Genomic DNA, 18597 nt, shown 5'->3' with positions numbered 1-18597 from the left:
CTATTGTTCTCAGGATATCACATTCCTTCCTCAGGGCTGCATATAACCTTGGTGACTGGGCCTCTGAAGTGTTGTTGACTTCAGGTCTTTTCAGTAAATACCCAGGGGTGGTACAGCCGGACCATATGGAGGATCTAATTTTAATTTCTTTTGAGAAATATACATACTTATTTTGTAGTGGCTGAGTAGTTTACATTCCCAGCAACAACATATAAAGCTGTATACATTCCCACTAGTACTGTGTAATTGCCTCCAGTTCTTTTAACAGTGTTCCCTGTCTTCTGATCCCCATTGCCTGAATGAACTATAGGTCTTATACTATACAGTTTTGTTCGCATGGCTTCCTGGGCAAGTGCTTTATCTTTTGTTTGTTTAATGGATACTATGCCATCTCAACTCTTCCCTTCCTGTGGGACTCTGCCACATTCTCCTTTGCTGTCAATCTTCTCTCACTCTTGTTTGGATTGATTTGAGCCTCATTCCCTTTTCTTAACAGATTCCAAGCTACTTGAGGTCAAGCACCTTCTTCAAGTATTTTTCCTATTAACCACCCCTAAAGTACTGTGTATCTGGGCTACATGGGGCACTCAGTGAATACTTTTGAATGAAAAAATCCAACTGGAATCAGAAATCTCTATATAGGCATTGTCCAATGCAGTAGCCACTAGCCACATGTGACTATTTACATTTAAGCCTTAATTAAAACTAATTAAAATAAAACTCCATTTCCTAGCTGCTCTAGCTACATTACAAGTATTCAATAGTGACATGTGATTACCACATCAGTCAACATGGTTATACAAATTGTCATCATTACAAAACATTTTTTTAAACAAAGTCTCACTCTGTAGCTTTGATGGTCCTGGAACTCACTACGTAAGCAAGGCTGGCCTTGAACTCACTGAGACCTGCCTGCCTCTGACTCCCAAGTGCTGGGATCAAAGGCATGCACTATTACTGCCAGACACACATACACATACATTCTTGAATCTAGATTCTCTGAATGAGAGAAAACACATGATAGTTTGATTTCTGAATCTGGCTTATTTTGCTTAACATAATGATTTCAAGTTCCACCTATTTTCCCACAAATTACATAATTTCATACTTATGTATGGTTACATAAAACTCCATCATGGGCATGTATCACATGTTTTTATCCATTTGTCTGTTGATGGACATCTAGGCTGGTTCCATTTCTTAATTAAAGTGAACAGTGTGCAGCAATAAACATGGGTATGCAAGCGTATCTTTAGAGTGATGACCTAATCCTTTGGAAAATGGATGGAACTGGGGATGATTTATGCTATGCCCAGAAGTACTATGGCGGGAGCATATGGCAGTTTTACTTTTAGTTTTATCAAGAATGTCCATGTGGATTTCCGTAGTTGCTGCACCAGATTTCATCGCCACTAAGCAGTGTGTCAAGCTTCCTCTTTCCTAACGTCCTCAGTAGCGTTTCAAAACAACAGCTTATTTTCTCTAAGTAAAGGAAACAGAACTATGAACAATAGAGATATTACTCCATCTGAGTTCACTGTGAGGAGTGATGAAATTTAGATGAGTGTGGAAGGTACCAAAAGCTACCGGAAAGATTTCATACTTTGTTCTTCAGATTTTCCCTTCTCTCAAAGCCTGAACTACCAGCATAGGTGTGTCCTGGAAGTTTGCTGGAGTTGTAGAATCGCTCGTCTCACAGGAATCCCACACTACTTAAAACAAAATTGGCATTTAAGGAAGATCCCTAGATTTTCTTTTTTTTAAATTTTAGTGTTTGAGATAGGGTCTTTAGTGTTTGAGATAGGGTTTGAGATCGGGCCTTGAGCTCCTGATCTTCCTGCCTCCACTTTTCCAGTACTCGTCTTACAGGTATTTGCAACTACACCTGTCCCCTCGGGGGATTCTAGATCACCTAGTTGTTGTAGAAGCAGGACTGTAAGCAATGAGGGCCAATAAGAGATTGTGTAATTGAGCCGGATGAGGCGGTGCATGCTTTTAATTCCAGTCCTTGGGCAGTAGAAGCAGGCAGACAGCTGTAGGTTTGAGGGCTGGTCTGTGGATTTACACAGTGAGTCTTTAAAAGATGTAATTTGCTTCAGATCAGGCTTTTTGTTTAGTGTTTCTCTGTGTAGTCCTGGAACTCACTCTGCAGACCCGGTGGGTCTGGAACTGAGAGATCCACCTGTCTCTGCCTCCTGAGAGTTGGGATTAAGGCGTGTGCCATCACCGCCTGGTTTAGATCAGGCTTATAGGTATGATTATTTCCTGTTGATGCCATAGGTCAAAGGTCTGCTCTAAGTATTGCAACATCAGGATCTTAGTCAACAAGGAATGATAGGGATCTTGGAAATTAGTCATATCTAAGGTCATGAAAATGACTGTAACCTAGAAATTTGATGCATTTCTTTGATAAGGATACTTATCTTTCCACTAACAAGAGACTTTTATTCCGCTTTTGTTATCACTATGAATTCTTTTTGAGACAAAGTCTTCGTGTGTTGCTTAGTCTGGACTTGTACTCCTGTGCTCAAGGAATCCTCTATGTCAGGCTCCTGGGCAGACACATGCACCATTGTGTCTGGCTGAATATTTTTATTATATTTAAAAATTTTGAAATAGTGCTCACAAACCCCTGCAAATATAATACAAAAACATTTCAAGTACCCTTCACACAGCCTTGTTTAATGATAATAGTAACCATAACAACAGTGCCCTGTCAAAAGCAGGAAATTAACTTTGATACAATATTGCCAGCACATGTATATATTTGAATTTCACCAATATTTCCATGAAATGTGTGCAGCAACATAAAATTTTATTACATATTTCTTTTTTGGTTTTTCCAGACAAGGTTTCTCTGTAGCTTTGGGGCCTGCCCTGGAACTAGCTCTTGTAGACCAGGCTGACCTCAAACTCACAGAGATCCACCTGTCTCTACCTCCCGAGTGCTGGGATTAAAGGCGTGCAACACCGCCCAGCTATTTTTTTAAATGTATTTATATTAGAGTGATCAGCACAATCAAGTTATATAGTTGTTCAACTGCCACAAACCCTTTAATAGGTATCCCCATTCCCAAAATCTAATCTGTGCCAGCAATGAACCTATTGTGAACTGTAACTTTCAGTTTAAGAACATTTTACAATGGTAAAGTACGTGACTTAATTTTTTGCATTGTTTGTGTGTAGACACGGGACAGCCCAGGTGTGGTGGGGCTGAGGACATCTTGTACTAGGCAGTTCTCTCCTTTTACAATGTGAGCATTGAGGATTGAACTCAGGTCAGTAGGCTTGGCAGCAAGCACCTTTACCTGCTGAGTCATCTTTTCCCACCTGGTAGCCTGTAGCTTTATGAAAATGGATTTGCACATTTATACTAAACATAATGCCCATGAGAATCATTTAAATTTCCGTGTGAATCAATCATTTCGACTCCTGAGTAATATTCCATATGTGTGTGCACACTTTGGTTAACCATTTCACCATTTGATGGCTATCTGGGTTGCTTCTTTTGTTTATCACGGACAAAGCTGCTATGAACATCTGCATATGTTTTCATGGAAACAAAATTTTTATTTTTCTAGGATAAATGCTCAGGAGAAAGTTTGCTGGTCATATGCTAGGACCATAAGAAAGTGACAAACTGCTGTGTGTGGTGGCATATACCTATAATCCTAGCACTTGGAAAGTTCAGACAGCCGGGCGGTGGTGGCGCACATCTTTAATCTCAGCACCTGGGAGGTAGAGGCAGGTGGATCTCTGTGAATTCGAGGCCAGCCTGGTCTACAAATACAAAGTGAGTGCCAGGATAACCAGGGATACACAAAGAAACCTGTCTTGAAGAACAAAAACCAAACCAAACCAAACCCCCCCCAAAAAAACCCACAATAACAAAGACAGTTTTACATCATTAACATGTGCTGCTAGATATTAGTATAAATTTGCTACAGTTAATTGATATTATAGTTACTAATTTTCAGCAGTATTTTCCAGAAAATGAAAGCAAATTTGCAAGAGGACGTTTTAATTTCATTTAAACAACAGAAGTGTTCATAATAGCTCAACTGGTACACAGCCAAATTAGCACCTAAATTTCTAAAACTTAGGAGAAAGTGTACCACGTGCTATGTGCTGTTTTGAGGAGAACATCGTTTTCAGTCCATACTAAAACAGTAAAAAATAAAACAGAAAACCATTTCCTTACAACTGACACAAGTGAACTACTAATTAGTGTAAAATTATTTGGCACACCGTCCAATTTTTCTATTAGTTCAGGTAGAATTCTGTTGCAGCTGTAAAATTTTCACTGCTCCCTATTAATCTAGCTGCATCATTCAGAGACTTGAATCTATGAAAAACTGCATCAAGTTCTACTGAAAAAGTTCTAGAAAAGAAATGGAAATTTATTCTGAATGGCATTCCACTCCCTGATGCTTTACTGGTAAGTAAAAATGTTTAAGGCTTTGTTTCTTTTGATTGGTATCTAGATGCTTCTGTTTAACTTTTATTGTTCATTTGATTAAGGAGACCATAGTTGCAGGAAAATGAATAATAGGCTCGGTGGCTAGAAGAACTAAGACCTAGATGTGGAAAAAAATCTAATGTTAGGAATGCAAGGGGTCATTGCATCGCATTAGGAAAGCCCTAAGATTTGTGATAGGGTGGGGTGGCCACTATTTACTCAGCTTGTAATAGTTCTCATTTTTCTTATTACTAAATGTTTGAAACTGAATACTGAGGAAGATATTTTAATCAACATGTAAAAAATAAAACAAAAAATGAAACAGAAACGATTTTTAATCTGATGCTATTTTAGGTGGATAGGGACTTCTGCAATGGCAATGGAAACACTGTAATTAATAGTTCTTTTCCTGTCCAGGGAGAAGAGGAGCCTGGCAGGGACAGGCGGCAATTCCTGAGTGTTCCTCACCCCCTCAGAGAGAGTTCTAGGCATTCAAAAGTCCAGTAGGATGGACTGGAAACGAAGGGACAAAAACAAAGTCCTCAGAATAAACATCCAAGGGTGATAAAGGGTCAAGCGAGTTGGAAAGAGGGCAAAAGGCTTTTGTGCCCTTCAAAATATTTGTAGGAGGGATAAGAGTAGAGATAAGGAACTTATTTGTTAACAATGTGGCAAGGCCACCTCCACAGAAGGCCAGAGTCTGGTAGTCTTCACAGGGCGGCTGCTAAGCCTGTCCCTTGCCTGTGGATTTCATGCCACTTTGATCCTGTCTCCTCTTCCACCCCCAAAGTTGCCAATAAACTGGTTGAGCAGCCGGACTAGCTTAGTAGCCTAGTTCCCTAAGTCTCCTAGAATTTGAGGATAGGGACACGTTTTCTTAGAACCTGCAGGAAATGTGTGTGTGTGTGTGTGTATGACTATCTCCCAATCTCCCTGGTAAAGAGAATGAGCACCCTTTCTCTCATACGCGAAGCCAAAAAAAAAAAAAAAGCAAAACAAAATAAAAATGTGAGCCACTGAATCCCGCTGGGATCAGGTGGCAGAGTTGGGCGCATTGGGTTCTTTGGGTGGGAAGTGAAGTGGGCATAGGGAGGCGGGGGGAAGGGGGAGCTCTCTGGGGTGGGTGTGTAGGAGAGGAGAGCCTCGAAGGCTGCTGGCCTGCCTCTCTGGGGCCGAGCAGGGGCGGAGGAGTGGGGCGTTCGGGTCGCCAAGCGTCGGGGTTCCCACGGCCCGGCTCAGGCGGACACCGCTCCTGGCCTCCGGGCGACCTCCTCCCTGGCGCCGGCCGACATTGCCGCCACGGCCCCGTCCAGTCCGCACCCGGAGGAAAGCGCGTCCCAACGAATGAGTAAGTGAGGCGCGGGCACGCCGCCTTGTTTACCCCACTCGGCGGCGCGCCCCTGCGGGCGCTCAGTTCACGTGAGGCATCAGAGACGCCGGAGCCAGTCTGGAGGCGCTCGCTCGCGATTGGTCGCCGCCAGGGAGGAGGATGCTGGGTGGGAGGGGCGGGGGGCGCGCACTGCCATGGCGCCCCGCTGCCGCTAGATGCCGCTCCCTCCCAACAGGAGCTGGGCGCGGGTTCGTGGCCGACAGATGGCGCCTGCGCGTTCCATTCGCCTCCAAGTCGCCGAAGAGCGAACACCCCAAACAATCCCGAAGCGCCACCAAAAAAAAAAAAAAAAAAAAAAAAAAAAGAAAAAAAAAGAAAAAAAAAAAAACCCCGCCGGATCCGACCGCCACTTTCAAAACCCCCCCCACCGGTCTAGAACCGCGGGAGCTTCCGTTCCCGAGTAGAATTCAAGGGTGTAAAGAAGAGGAAGGGGAAAAAAAAATTCTTGTATCAGCCCAGGGGTGAAGGAGCCCCCGGCCTGAGACAGAAGGAACGAGTTGAGGAGGCCAACAGTCTCCTGGCTGCCTCTGTAGACGCTGAGGGGGGAGGTAAGTTATAAAATGGCGGAGGCGAAGCTTCTAGAAGTTTGGAGGGGCACCCGGAGGGCGCGCGGCCCAGCGTGAGGTGTGTGTGCTTGCGATCGGGCGAAGAGAGCGTGCCGCCGGGGGAGGGAGGCGACAGGCCGGGCGTCCCGTCGCCGTTTAGCGGCCCTCTCCCTCGGCTTGGCGCGGGGCAGCCATGGAGTGAGCGGCTGTGTCCAGGCGGGGAGCGAGCCTCGCCTCGCCCCCGCGTCTCCCCCTGCCTCTCTTCTCCGCCCCCAAGTCGCTACCCCAACACTTGCAAGGAACTTCCAGGCTCCCCCCCAGCTCCCCCCACCCCCTTCCTGCCTACCTCCTCCCAGAGCCGCTTTTTAGCGCAGGACGCTTCTTTTCCACTACCCTCGCTGAAGCTTTTCTCCTGCCTCCCTCGCCCCAACTCTCCCTCGGGGCCTCCGCCGAGGACCCCCCCTCCCCAATGGGTGGCCCAAAATGGAGAACGCGCAGCGGCGCAAGATGGAGGCACCGCGCCTCCGCGTAGCGTTCGAGGTGGCTTCCTCTCCTCCGGGGGCTTCCTCCTAAGCAGCCTGGGGGAAGAGAGCCCCTAAACTGGAGGTGGGGTGGGGGTGCCATCCGTAGGGGGGGCGGCGGGAAGGCGAAACCGGGGAGGCCGCGACCGGGTGTGTGTGTGTGTATGTTGTCTGTGTGTGTGTCTGTGTCGGGGGGGGGGTGGGAGAGCGCGTTGTGGTGGTGCGGGGAAGGAAGCGAGCAAAATGGTGGTGCTGGGAACCGGGGTGGGGGGGGGCGAGCAGGCTCGCCTGTGTCTATTTGGGCCTCGGACCGAGGGAGGCGAGGGAAAATCTACTCTGCTCACACCCCTCCCTCGTCCCCCCTCCCTCCTCCCCCCTCTCTCCTCCCTCCTCCCCCCTCCCTCCTCCCTTCCCCTCCTTCCTTCCCTCCTCTCCCCTCCCCTCCCCTCCCTCCCTCTCTCTCTCTCTTCCTCCCTTCCTAGAGAGGGAACAACATTCATGTGACGGGCCCCTCGGCTTCTCTCCCCCGCCCCATCATCTCCAGCGCGTGGTGGGGGAACTGCTTGGGCAAAGCGGTTGGCATCGATCTCTCCATCCTTTCCGAGGCCCCGACTTCGGTCAGTTTTCTTAGGGCACCAATTTTCGAAATAGGCTGGGGTCCGGCGGCGTCGGTCCCCTGCGCGTAGACCTTGCCCCGAAGGGGGCCCTGCCTGCCTGGCATGGGCGGAGGGGGGGGGAAGGGCGGGAGTGGAAGGCTGTTTGTTGGGGGGTTTTGGCGCCACTTTTGTTTTAGTTTTAGTGCTGCTTTTTCGTTCCCACCCCCACCCTCGCTGTCTTTCTCAAGGCACGAACTGAGCTGATCCTTGCCCCAGGTAGGCAGCCTCTGTTTTCCCTCCACACTTTTATTCTTGCTCGAGGGCGACTTTCTCTTTTCTTCTCTCACAGATCCGGAGATCTGTGGACTGCAATTTTAGGAGGAAAAGGGTCGGATGGGCCATGGGAGAGAGAAGGTGTGGGAAACAGCATCAAGTAGTTCCGCAAAACTTTGAGCCCCGTTCCCATTTTCTTCTGGCCTAGAATCGTAAACGTATTGTTGATTTCGGCCTTTTTTCCCCTTTCCCTCCCGCCGCGAGAATGTCTTGTTTTGCCTTTAGGTTTTTTTATATATATATATATATGTGTGTGTGTGTGTGTGTGTGTGTATAAACCGCTGTACTTTCGACATTTAGTTTCTGCTCCTCCTCGGTGTTATATGTCATTTTATTTTTAATCCTCAACGGTAATGGGTTATCGTGTGATTTTTCGTGCTTTGGTGCTTGACTTGAATTTTTAATATTGCATTAGTAGTTTCATCCGGTCTGGGAGACTTTCTCCTCCGTGGCCTAGGATGTTTTTTATGCTCTTGCCTACCCCCCCTTCCTCTCCCTCCTCCTTTCTTCTAGATGTAGTTTTTAAATTGAGGGTCTTGTTTTTTGATTAAATGATTATTTCCAGCTTCTGTGCTATGTCTATCTGAAACTTTTGATCTGTGGGGGTTAGGTTTAAGTAAAGGAGACGCTTCTGTTGGTTTGCAATGGTTCCTTAAAATGCGCGGGCCGCCTCCTCGACCCCGGTAAAGCCCCCTCTTCCCTTCACACTGGAGTGTAAATTCCGTACCCCCTTTCTCCCACGGACCGCCGTATTTCACAGCAGCCACACCCTGTATATATGTCTCTGTGGATTGGACTCATTATCAGCTTAATTTAGTGACTTAAACCACCATGATGGGACTTGCTTAAGCACGAAGCTTCTTTTCCTGTTTAGTCCTGGTGTTTAGTGTCGAAAGAGGAATAATCGAGGTTTCTTAATGAAACCTGGTGCGGTCCAAGCTTTGCCTTTTTTTTTTTTTTTTCTGTTGTCTTTTTTTTTTCTACTCCGGGCTGTTGGCGGTGTCAGCACCGCTGCTGGGGGCGGGGGGGTGGAGGGGAGAAAGAGTCGGGTTACCGAAGTGCGTCATTCCTGGCTCTAGCAGGGCCTGCTTGGGAGCTTGCTGGTGTTTGTTACTGTCCTCGCAGCACTTTCCTGCCAACCTTCTCTCTCTGCGTATTGGTTAGGAGCAAAAGCAGGAGGCGGTCTCCTAATTCTGTCTGGAGCCCAGTGCGTTGCGTTTAAGGGTATATGTGAACTTATTATGTTTTTTTTTTTTTTTTTGGATGACCCTGGAAAGTGGATGCATTTCCGTTAAACGACATACAATTCAGGTAGTTTCGTCTTGCTTTCATATATTTCTCAATGAACGGTGGGGTTAATTTTGAACATTTTAAACCACTTGCGTCAAAATGCCTGGTTTTCTTTCTACGTTGATATCAATCTATAATTAGGGATCAGAAGGACTAGTTAATGCATAAGTGTTCAGCGGTTTTTCAAGTGGTTGAATTGTAATTTCATGACACATTATGTTAAATAGTCTGGGTTTTTTTTTCGGTTTTGAGATTAAGTGCTGCGTAGATTCCAGCTAATTGCAAATGTTTAAGTTCATTTTCACTTCATTTCTATTTATCCTTTTAAAATATAATTTAAAATGTACTTATTGGGTCTTATGGGCTTGATTAAAATTCGTAGAGATAATCATTTCTATGTTTTTAACTGAATTCTTAAATTTTACTAGCTATTAGTTGTGCAGGGTTCTTTTACAGTAACATTGTAAGACGTTTGACTCTTTAACACGTTACTTCGATAGTTTTGTTGCCTTGGGGTTATTCTCGGTGTCCTTACTGAGGACTTACTTGTCTCCTCATTTTCTTTAAAGATAAGAGTAGGAGGACAGATGAAAAGAGAAGTGGCTGTGAGCTGATTATTGTAGCTAGCTGAGGTCAGAAGGGCTCATTGGTTACTTAGTCTACTTTTGTATGTGCTTGAAAATTTCTGTAGTTGAGGTAGATTTTTGAAGAAAAATTTCCAAGTTTTTACATTTTGATGTGCTGACTTTATATTTACATACCTAAGTTATTTACACGAAGCTTAGGCTTGTGTGTGGGTAATTACGTAATGCCTAGCATACCAACTTTCAAAAATATTTACACAAGCACTATAGGGAAAACAAGGTAAATCCCCACGAGTTAGATAGTCTTGAAAGGTAGCTTAGTCTCAGTGTGCTCTGCTTTTACTTTCCTTTTGATTTGCTTTTTTCTTGAAAATAGGAAATTCCATTTGTTGATTTAAAAATTCTTCTTGGGTTTGTTTCATTAAGTTGGAGTTGCAGTGAGTCAGTATGAGAGGGATTTACTATTAATAGGAGGGGCTTTGGCAGTTGGAGTAAGCGACAGTGGAAGGGATTGGGGTGCCATAGGGAGCATTCCCAGTAGGAAGATTGACATGGCTGAATACAGTTTCAGTGTTTGGTGTTTAATGACTAGGTAGAGAAGTGGATTGGAAAAGAGATGTACTTATTAGCCATTCCTTCCCACTGTGACGTAACTGTAGTATTATAAGGTATCTGAGACTGACAGGCAGGGTAGAGAGGGTTCTTCTCTTTAAGCCAATAGGAAATTGGATGTTTACATATAAAATGATGTACCCTCTCCAACAATCTGCTCTTCTAATTACTTCAGAGTTGATACGAAAGCTATTACCTTGATTTCTTTTAAAAACATTTTCAATATTGCAATCAGCAATAAAAGTGCAATTAAAACTAAGACCCTTGGTCTCCTTTAAATAGTATATTTGCTCCCAAAGTCCAATGTAATTAATTGTCTTGGTTTCTGCAATTTGGTATTATTCTATGTCAAGTTTATTTTGTTCCTGTTAGATGCATTTTTGAATAGCTGTTAAAGTTCTGAAGGGACTCCAAAGCGATGAATATTTTATTTTTGTGTTTGGTAAAACGTATTTCCCAATTATTATAGAAAATTTTTCTCCCAGTCTGGGAACAAACCTTTCTGAACTGTTATCATTATTTACAAGGATATTAAGGCAGATTCCTGGCTTCAACTTTTTATTCCTATGCAAATATCCTTAAGTAAATGGTGAAGATGTTGCATCAGATTTGATTTCTTGTGGTGAAGCAGTAGCTAAACTACCAAATCAACAAATTCTGAGTTTTGGCAGCCTTGAAATTGATTCTAAATTCTTAAACTCCAAATATGAAAACAATTTTAATGAAATTAAATTTGACATTTATTTTTATCATTTGTATGAAGTAAAATTGGGGGCTTGGCCTAGTATCAGGCTCAAATCTCTTTCTTTGGGGATACAAGAGAAATACATACTTTAGAGGTGAAAATATGCCCTGGTCACTTCAGTAATGTTTAATACTCTGCATGCTTATCATAATCAGCACAGCCCTGTAGGAATGTTGTAAACAGTGGTAGCTTTTTAAATTTTATTTTGCTTCCAGTTCTTTATGATAGATGCAACCCTTTAGTTTTTGATGTTGAAAGATAATTTTTGAACATAAGGTTTATATTAAAAGGGACAATTTGTTATTTAGAGGGGCACTATTTTGGAGTTGGGATAATAAATAGGAAAGAAAAGGGATAGTTCCAATTAGCAATGCACTGTTAGTGTAGCTCTCGTTAACTATTAGTGTATATTGAAATGTGATTGTTGGAGAATGAAAAGGAACTATAAAATTACACACTGTTTAAAAGTACTTTCCATTTTCCTTTCTAGTTTTCACATTTACTATTATTTATGCTCAGGGTTTCGTATGTAGTTCCATACTGTGCCTCTATAGTAATTATGTATTTGTCTGTCACAGGCGGTAGATTTTGCATGTTCTGGTGGCAAAGATACGAAGAAATAAAATTGTCCCTTTGCTTTTTCAGTCTCCTGAAGTGCATTTTTTGCATTTAGTTTAATTAAATACATTTTTCTGTGTAAGTAATGTGGCTTTGTGGACTAGGTTTTGTGTATATTAAAACAAACAAACAAACAAACAAATGGAACATCTTAGCTTCTTTGCTAATCTGTTACCAGAAAAGTTTCCCCTGAATTAGGGTTTTTAATACATGTTTACTGTACTTCATTGATACTGATTAGTAGACGTTAGGAAATGAGTGTTGCTAGGCATAGTGGCTCACGCCTGTAGTTGGAGCACTTGGGAGGCTGAGGTAGAAGGATTACTGTAAATTTGAGGTCAGTTTGGGATACATCTAGTGTCAGAGCAGCCTGAGGCTACTTTTCTGAGATTCTATCTTGAAAGAAGAGAAAGTTGGTTAAGAGGTTAATCAAACTGTTTTGTTCTCTCCAGAGAAGGTGGATACAATGGCCTCTTTGCTTGTTTGTTTGTTTATTTTCAGCCGGAATCTCCTTCTGTATCCCAGGTCTCTCAAATTTGTGATCCTCCTACTTGAGCCTTTCTACTGCTGGGATAATGGACATTTGCTGCCATGCTTGTATTTTTTAAATTGAAAAGTACATGATTAGCCTTGACATGGTAAAGAGATTTCTATTAGCTCTCAATAACTTCTTGTAAAATTCCAAAATAAAATTCCTTTTATTTTTTATTTTTAAAATAGAACTTAGATTTATTCTTTTTAAGATTTATTTGTTTATTATGTATAAAGCATTCTGCGTGCATATATGCCCACACATCAGAAGAGGGCGTTAGATCTCATTACAGATGGTGTGAGCCACCATATGGTTGCTGGGAATTGAACTCAGGTTCTCTGGAGGAACAGGGAGTGCTCTTAACCGCTGAGCCATCTCTCCAGCCCCTAAAATTCCTTTTAGAAATGAGTCAGCCTCAAGTAAATTTTCATTGAATGTGTAAGGCTGGAAAGTTGAGCTCTCTATATATTTTTGCAAGAATAACTTTGCAGTAGAGTGTGATTTGTAATTTTTGAAACCTGAGCTAATCTAAAAAATAATTTCAATATATCTTGGGTTTCTTTTGGATTATTATTAGTATTTTATGTGTCTAGGTGTTTTACCTGCATGTAAGTATGTCTACTACATGTACATGGTGCCTAAGGAGGCCAGTAAAAGTTGTGGGATCCCTTGAAACTGGAGTTACAGAAGGTTGTAAGGTACCATGTGGGTGCTGGGAATTGAACCTGGGTCCTGTACAAGAGCAGTCAGTGCACTTAACCACTGAACCATCTCTTTAGCCCCTTGGGTTCCTTTTGAGTGTCAGAAACCATGTTTTAATATGAACTCTCTCATAAACTTTGAAATAAGTGTTTTAAAGAATATTTTACAGATGAGGAAGTTGAGGTTCTAGGTAATAGTAAGTGACTTTCCCCAAATCACACCCTGATTAGCCTGACCTCAAATCCTTCTTTTTTTGATGGTTAGAACTCAGGTGTTTCTCTTACTGAGTTTAGGTCTGCAATCCTCATTGCTTTAATTTTATTTATAAGACCAAGACTTTACCATATATGGTATAAGACAATCAGAGATCTTTGTTCAGGGTCAGATGAGTTGCTACAAGGCAAAAGTTCTATGAGGGGGCCATTGAGGTCTGGGTGGGTAAGGAGAACTTGCTCCCAAGGCTGCTGACCTGTTTTTTGTTTCTGCAGTCCTTATGGTGGAAGGAGAGACTTGGCTCTTGCAAGTTGTCCTCTGAATTTGTATGCATGCACCATGTGAAGCCCTATGTGCTCCTTCCCCCCAAGTAGATAAAGGTAAAAAGGTTTTTTTGAGACAGGGTTTCACTATGTAGTTCTGGTTTTCCTGGAATTTATGGGTAGTCCAGGTTGGCTTTGAACTCACAGAGACCTACCTGCCTCTGACTCCCATGTACTGTACCATACCTGTTGGTAAAGGTTTAAATAAAAAGATTAAAGAAATTCCATATTTTATTTTAAGCTAATAATCAAAGTAATTGAAATCTGAGCTTTAATATTGCTTGAATATGATCACCAAATTTCATGGAATGTTAAAGTCTTGGTGTGAGCAAAGGTTTCTATTTTCTATGATGCATAGAATAGTTACACATTTAAAAAAATTCTTTGTTATTTATACTGTGTATGTCTAAAGATAGTTTCTGAGTCATTCAGCTTGTTTAGTGGTTAGATTTTTTTTTTTGGTTTTTCGAGACAGGGTTTCTCTGTCGTTTTGGAGCCTGTCCTGGAACTAGCTCTTGTAGACCAGGCTGGTCTCAAACTCACAGAGATCCGCTTGCCTCTGCCTCCCGAGTGCTGGGATTAAAGGCGTGCGCCACCACCGCCCAGCTAGTGGTTAGATTTTAATTAAAAATTTAGGTTAGGGGACTGGAGAAATGGCTCAGAGCACCCATTGCTTTCACCAAAGACCTGGGTTTGGTTTCCAGCACCCACATGGTGCCTCACAACCATTTTTAACTGGGGATTCTGACATTGGCTTCTGACCTCTTAGGGCAGTGGACATGTATGTGGTGGGTAACATGCAACCATATAGGCAAAACACTCAGACACATGCAATAAATAAACATGAATAAATAAAATTTAAAAATGAGGATAATCTAATCTTTTCGTAAACTTGAGAGTTTTTCTTACCTAGAGAAATTATAGACTCTGACTTTAGTGGAGATGAGGTAATATTAAATATATATAGATAGCATGTACTTTCTGTGTGTGTGTGTGTGCCAGCACATACTTTTCATGACCATGAGTCAAATTTATGCACATCTGTTGATCATTCCTTTTCATTACATACTTCATCTTCAGGAAATTTTTTTTGAGGTGATAAACAGTCTTCTTTGACCTAGACTCTTGCCATATTGAGTATTTTAATCCATATTTTATCTTTGTATTCCATTAATACCAACAACTAATGTTCCATGACCGAATTATAGCCTAAGGTGCCCATTATATGCAATTATTTGTTTCTCCTGTTTGTCTTGAAAAAAGATAGGTGCCAGAAATGTTCCTCAGTTTTCTGAAATCTGAAGAACCGTGGTTACAAATGTTACTAATATATTGAGGCTTGATTGGACTGAAAGCAGATTTATTTTCATATTATTTGCTTGCTAAGAATTGAGATATAGCCTCCTAAAAACTTAATGTGTGATAAAATAAGAGTACAGTTGATGATATTGCCATTTCTTTGGTAAATTGTTTAGTATTTGATTTCAAGCAGTTAGTGCTGCTGAGTTGTTTTAAAGAATTGAATGTGGGCCAGGCGGTGGTGGCACACACCTTTAATCCCAGAATTTGGGAGGCAGAGGCAGGTGAATCTCTATGAGTTCAAGGCCAGCCTGATGAACAGAGCAAGTTCCAGGACAACTGGGGCAGATACACAGAGAAACCCTGTTTCAAAAAAACAAACAAAAAAGTTGAATGTGGAAAGTTAAATGCATAATTTAATTTGTAAGAAGGAATATTGTAGGAGCATTTTCATTACATAATTAAAAAATCTTTTTTAAGACATTGATAGTAACTAACAGTAACTGAACTCTTCTTATGCCAGGTACTATTACAAATACTTCATGTGTAATGATAATTTCATTAACCAATGAGGTATTACAACTACATGGTTCTTTCTTGCCTTTCTTTCTTCCTTTCTTTGTTTCTCTGTGTTCCTCCCTCCCTCTCCCCACCTCCCTCTTTTTTTTGAGTCTAGGTAGCCCTGGCAGTTTTGGACCTCACTATGTAGCCTGAGGCCTGTAACTTGGAGATCTGCCTGTGTCTGCTTCCCAAATGTTGGGATTAAAGGTTTGTGTTACCATACTCACCCTATAGTACAAGGTATTTTATGTAGTCTCCACTAGCCTAGAATTTACTGTTCAATCCAGGCTGTCCTTGAACATTGTGCTTTTCCCTCTTTACCTTCCTGAATGCTGGAATTATGGGCACAAGTTACCACACCCTGCCAAACTAGGGAACTTTTGAGAGTAAGAGAGGTCAGTACTCGCTGAGATAAGAGCATTAACTAGGACTGTCCCAGAGAAACTGGGGTATATGATGACCCTTTTACAGAAGAGGAAACATGAAGGCCTAGTAACTTCCCAATTACTTATTGGTAAGAAGGGATTCCAAACCCCTATAGAGATTTGTATGGGTATGAAAGTGATTTAAATTACTGTAAATTGCTATACTCAGAGAGTCTGCTAATTTTTATTCTTTGGGGTAAGTTTTTGTTGGTACAGGGGTAGTAGTTAAAGCAAGATAGCATTGTTTTTTAAAACCCAGGAGAATTTCTAGCATACTGTTTTGAAGTTGTTAGATTAGGGTGATTATATATGTCTTACTTAATGTTTTTTTTTTAGATTTATTTATTTATTATGTATACAACATTCTGCCTCCGTGTATGCCCACAGGCTGGAAGAGGGCGCCAGATCTCATTACTGATGGTTGTGAGCCACCATATGGTTGCTGGGAATTGAACTCAGGACCTCTGGAAGAGCAGCCGGTGCTCTTAACCACTGAGCCATCTCTCCAGCCCCTTACTTAATGTTAAAAAGTAACTTTCTTGAATTTTACCCAAGTGAAACAAGTCAAACACCAACATAGCAGCATCTGAGTTTAATTTCTTTATGTATTATTCATATTTCCTTTATCATTTTGTATTAACTATTGATGCTATATTTCATAGAGTCCTTCTGAGAAGATAGATAAGAGAATGGCAATGTTTGGGACTAGGGAGAAATGGTATTAAAACTAATGAAAATGCTCTAGTTTAGAGACTTGCCTGAAGTTAACCTGATCCTGTAACATAATTTGAGAGTTAGGACTTACAGAGAAGCATGTATCACTTCAGAAATAAAATAGTTCTCTTTGGGGTGGGATGCCTGGTAGAGCTGCTGCTGTTAGCATTTCTAACACCCAGTCCTCCCCTCCTCAACCCTACCACTCCTTACTTTTGTGATAGTTTTTGCATTGATTTTATATTTCTGGACTGTTCGTGTATGTGGTATCTTCCTGCCAAATAACTGAATATGAATTCAAATGTAGAGAAATGATTTGGGTATAGTTGTGGCCAAGGAATATTTTTGCTGAGTGTGGGTGGTAAATATTTGATATTTCTGCTTTAAAATTTATTTTGGTCTTTTTTTTTTTTTTGTGAGACAAGGTCTCTACACAGCCCTGCCTGTCCTGAAACTCAGTATGTAGACCAGGCTGGCCTCGTATGCAGGGATCCATCCACCTGTCTCTGCCCACCAAGTTCTGGGGTTAATGGTATGAGCCACCATATGAGATCTGATCTAATTTTTCCTCTTTTCTGTTTGTTTGTCTGTCTTTTGAGACAGGGTTTCTTTGCATAGTCCTGCCTGTCTTGGAACACTCTGTACATCAGGTTAACCTCAACTCAGAGATCTGCCTGCCTCTGCTCCTCAAGTGCAGGGATTAAAGGTGTGTGCTACCTCTTCCCCTCAAGGTCGGATCTTAAGAGGTTTCAATTTTGTTTACATAGTTGAATTTTTAATATTTCATTGGTAAATAAACTTTTTCATTTTTGTAGATTTTGTTGCAGTCACTATCTTACCAATAGGATTGAGTTACTATTCTGTATACTAATTTGCTTAGTTTGTTGAAATTGTACAAGAAAACAACTGGAAGAACCATGACATTTCTGATCAGACAAGGAATTTGTTGATGGCATTGTGACCTGGGGGCAAAGGTTTTTTGTTTATTTGTTTTTGAGACAGGATTTCTTTGTGTACTCTTGTCTGTCCTTGAACTAGCTTAGAACTCACAGAGGTCCCCCTGCCTCTGCCTTCCTAGTGCTGGGATCACAGGTGTGTGCCAACGTGTCCAGTTAAAGATAAATATTTAAGGTATATAAAATAATGCAGTAAAAATGTATTTTAGCTTTTAAACCTTGTGTGTAGCTGGGTGGCGGGGCAATGGTGCACTACCTTTAATACAAGAACTTAGGAGGAAGAAGCAGGCAGATCTCTCTCTTGAGTTTGAGGCCAGCGTGGCCTATAGATTGAGTTCTAGAACAGCCAGGGCTGTTCTACAGAGAAACCTTGTCTAACAAAAACAAAGACAACAAAGCAAACAAACATAAGCCTCAGTGTATGTATAGTACAATTTCACTAGTACTGGGACATGATGTGCGTTATTTTTTTTTTTTTTGTGATGTTGGAAATTGAATCCAGGGTCCCCTGCACACAACATAAGATATTATGTGTGCATTTCATCATTTCTCAAAGATTTGCTATTAAATCGGTGGAGATTTATCCTAATCCCTTAATAATATTATTAGTTGGACTTTGTCACAGTAAAATGTATAAAATGTTATTTATTTGAGATAAGGTTTCACTGTTTATCCCTGGCTAGCTTAGAACTACGTGGAGCTCAGAGATTCATTTCTGTCTCCTTAGTGCTGGGATTGAAGGTATGTGCCATCATGCATGGTCAAAGTTCTTAAAAAAAATTGTCCTGTAGAGTATATGGTTATGTAACCCCCTTTGTCCTCAATTTTTGTGATCCTCCTGTCTCAGTCCTCCAAGTGCCATTTTTTGCTTTTCTCTTGTATTGTAGTGCCTGAGATAGGATTCAGGGACTTGTGTATGTTAGACCACCATTTTGCCACTGAGCTATACTTTCTCCCCGTCATCAATATAGTTTTGACAGAGTATCCTTAATTTGAAAGAGTGACTGTTATTTTTAAAATATGCAGTTTGCTATGAAAATTTTTAGAAGTAACAAGAGGATGCTAATTTACCTTGGAATGCTCATCTTTGGTGGTTAATAGATGCCATGATTGTTCCTTATAGCATTTACCATTATTCAAAAATTTGAGGTCTTTCAATTGGTTTTATGTTTCTGTGTA

At 41.6% G+C, this 18597-nt stretch overlaps 1 protein-coding gene across 7 annotated transcripts in view; it reads left to right on the top strand.

Annotated features, from left to right (window-relative positions):
- The first annotated feature begins 6097 nt into the window (after positions 1 to 6097).
- Stag2 (STAG2 cohesin complex component) overlaps positions 6098 to 18597 on the top strand; it is a 135550-nt gene continuing 123050 nt past the window's right edge. Inside the window, exons 1-2 of one of the 7 annotated variants that reach the window (XM_057759096.1) lie at positions 6098 to 6397; positions 7398 to 7532. The gene's annotated coding sequence lies outside the window, so the exon portion shown is untranslated. Of the gene's footprint in view, positions 6398 to 6767; positions 7001 to 7397; positions 7533 to 9036; positions 9156 to 15511; positions 15531 to 18597 lie in introns of those variants that run through there. The other 6 variants (XM_057759093.1, XM_057759100.1, XM_057759094.1 and 3 more) reach the window with 6 other exon arrangements.

Source organism: Chionomys nivalis, chromosome X (genome assembly GCF_950005125.1).
Source record: "Chionomys nivalis chromosome X, mChiNiv1.1, whole genome shotgun sequence".
NCBI lineage: Eukaryota > Metazoa > Chordata > Mammalia > Rodentia > Cricetidae > Chionomys > Chionomys nivalis.
Note: the sequence above shows the minus strand (reverse complement) of the source record. Positions and strands in the feature narration are given on the sequence as shown.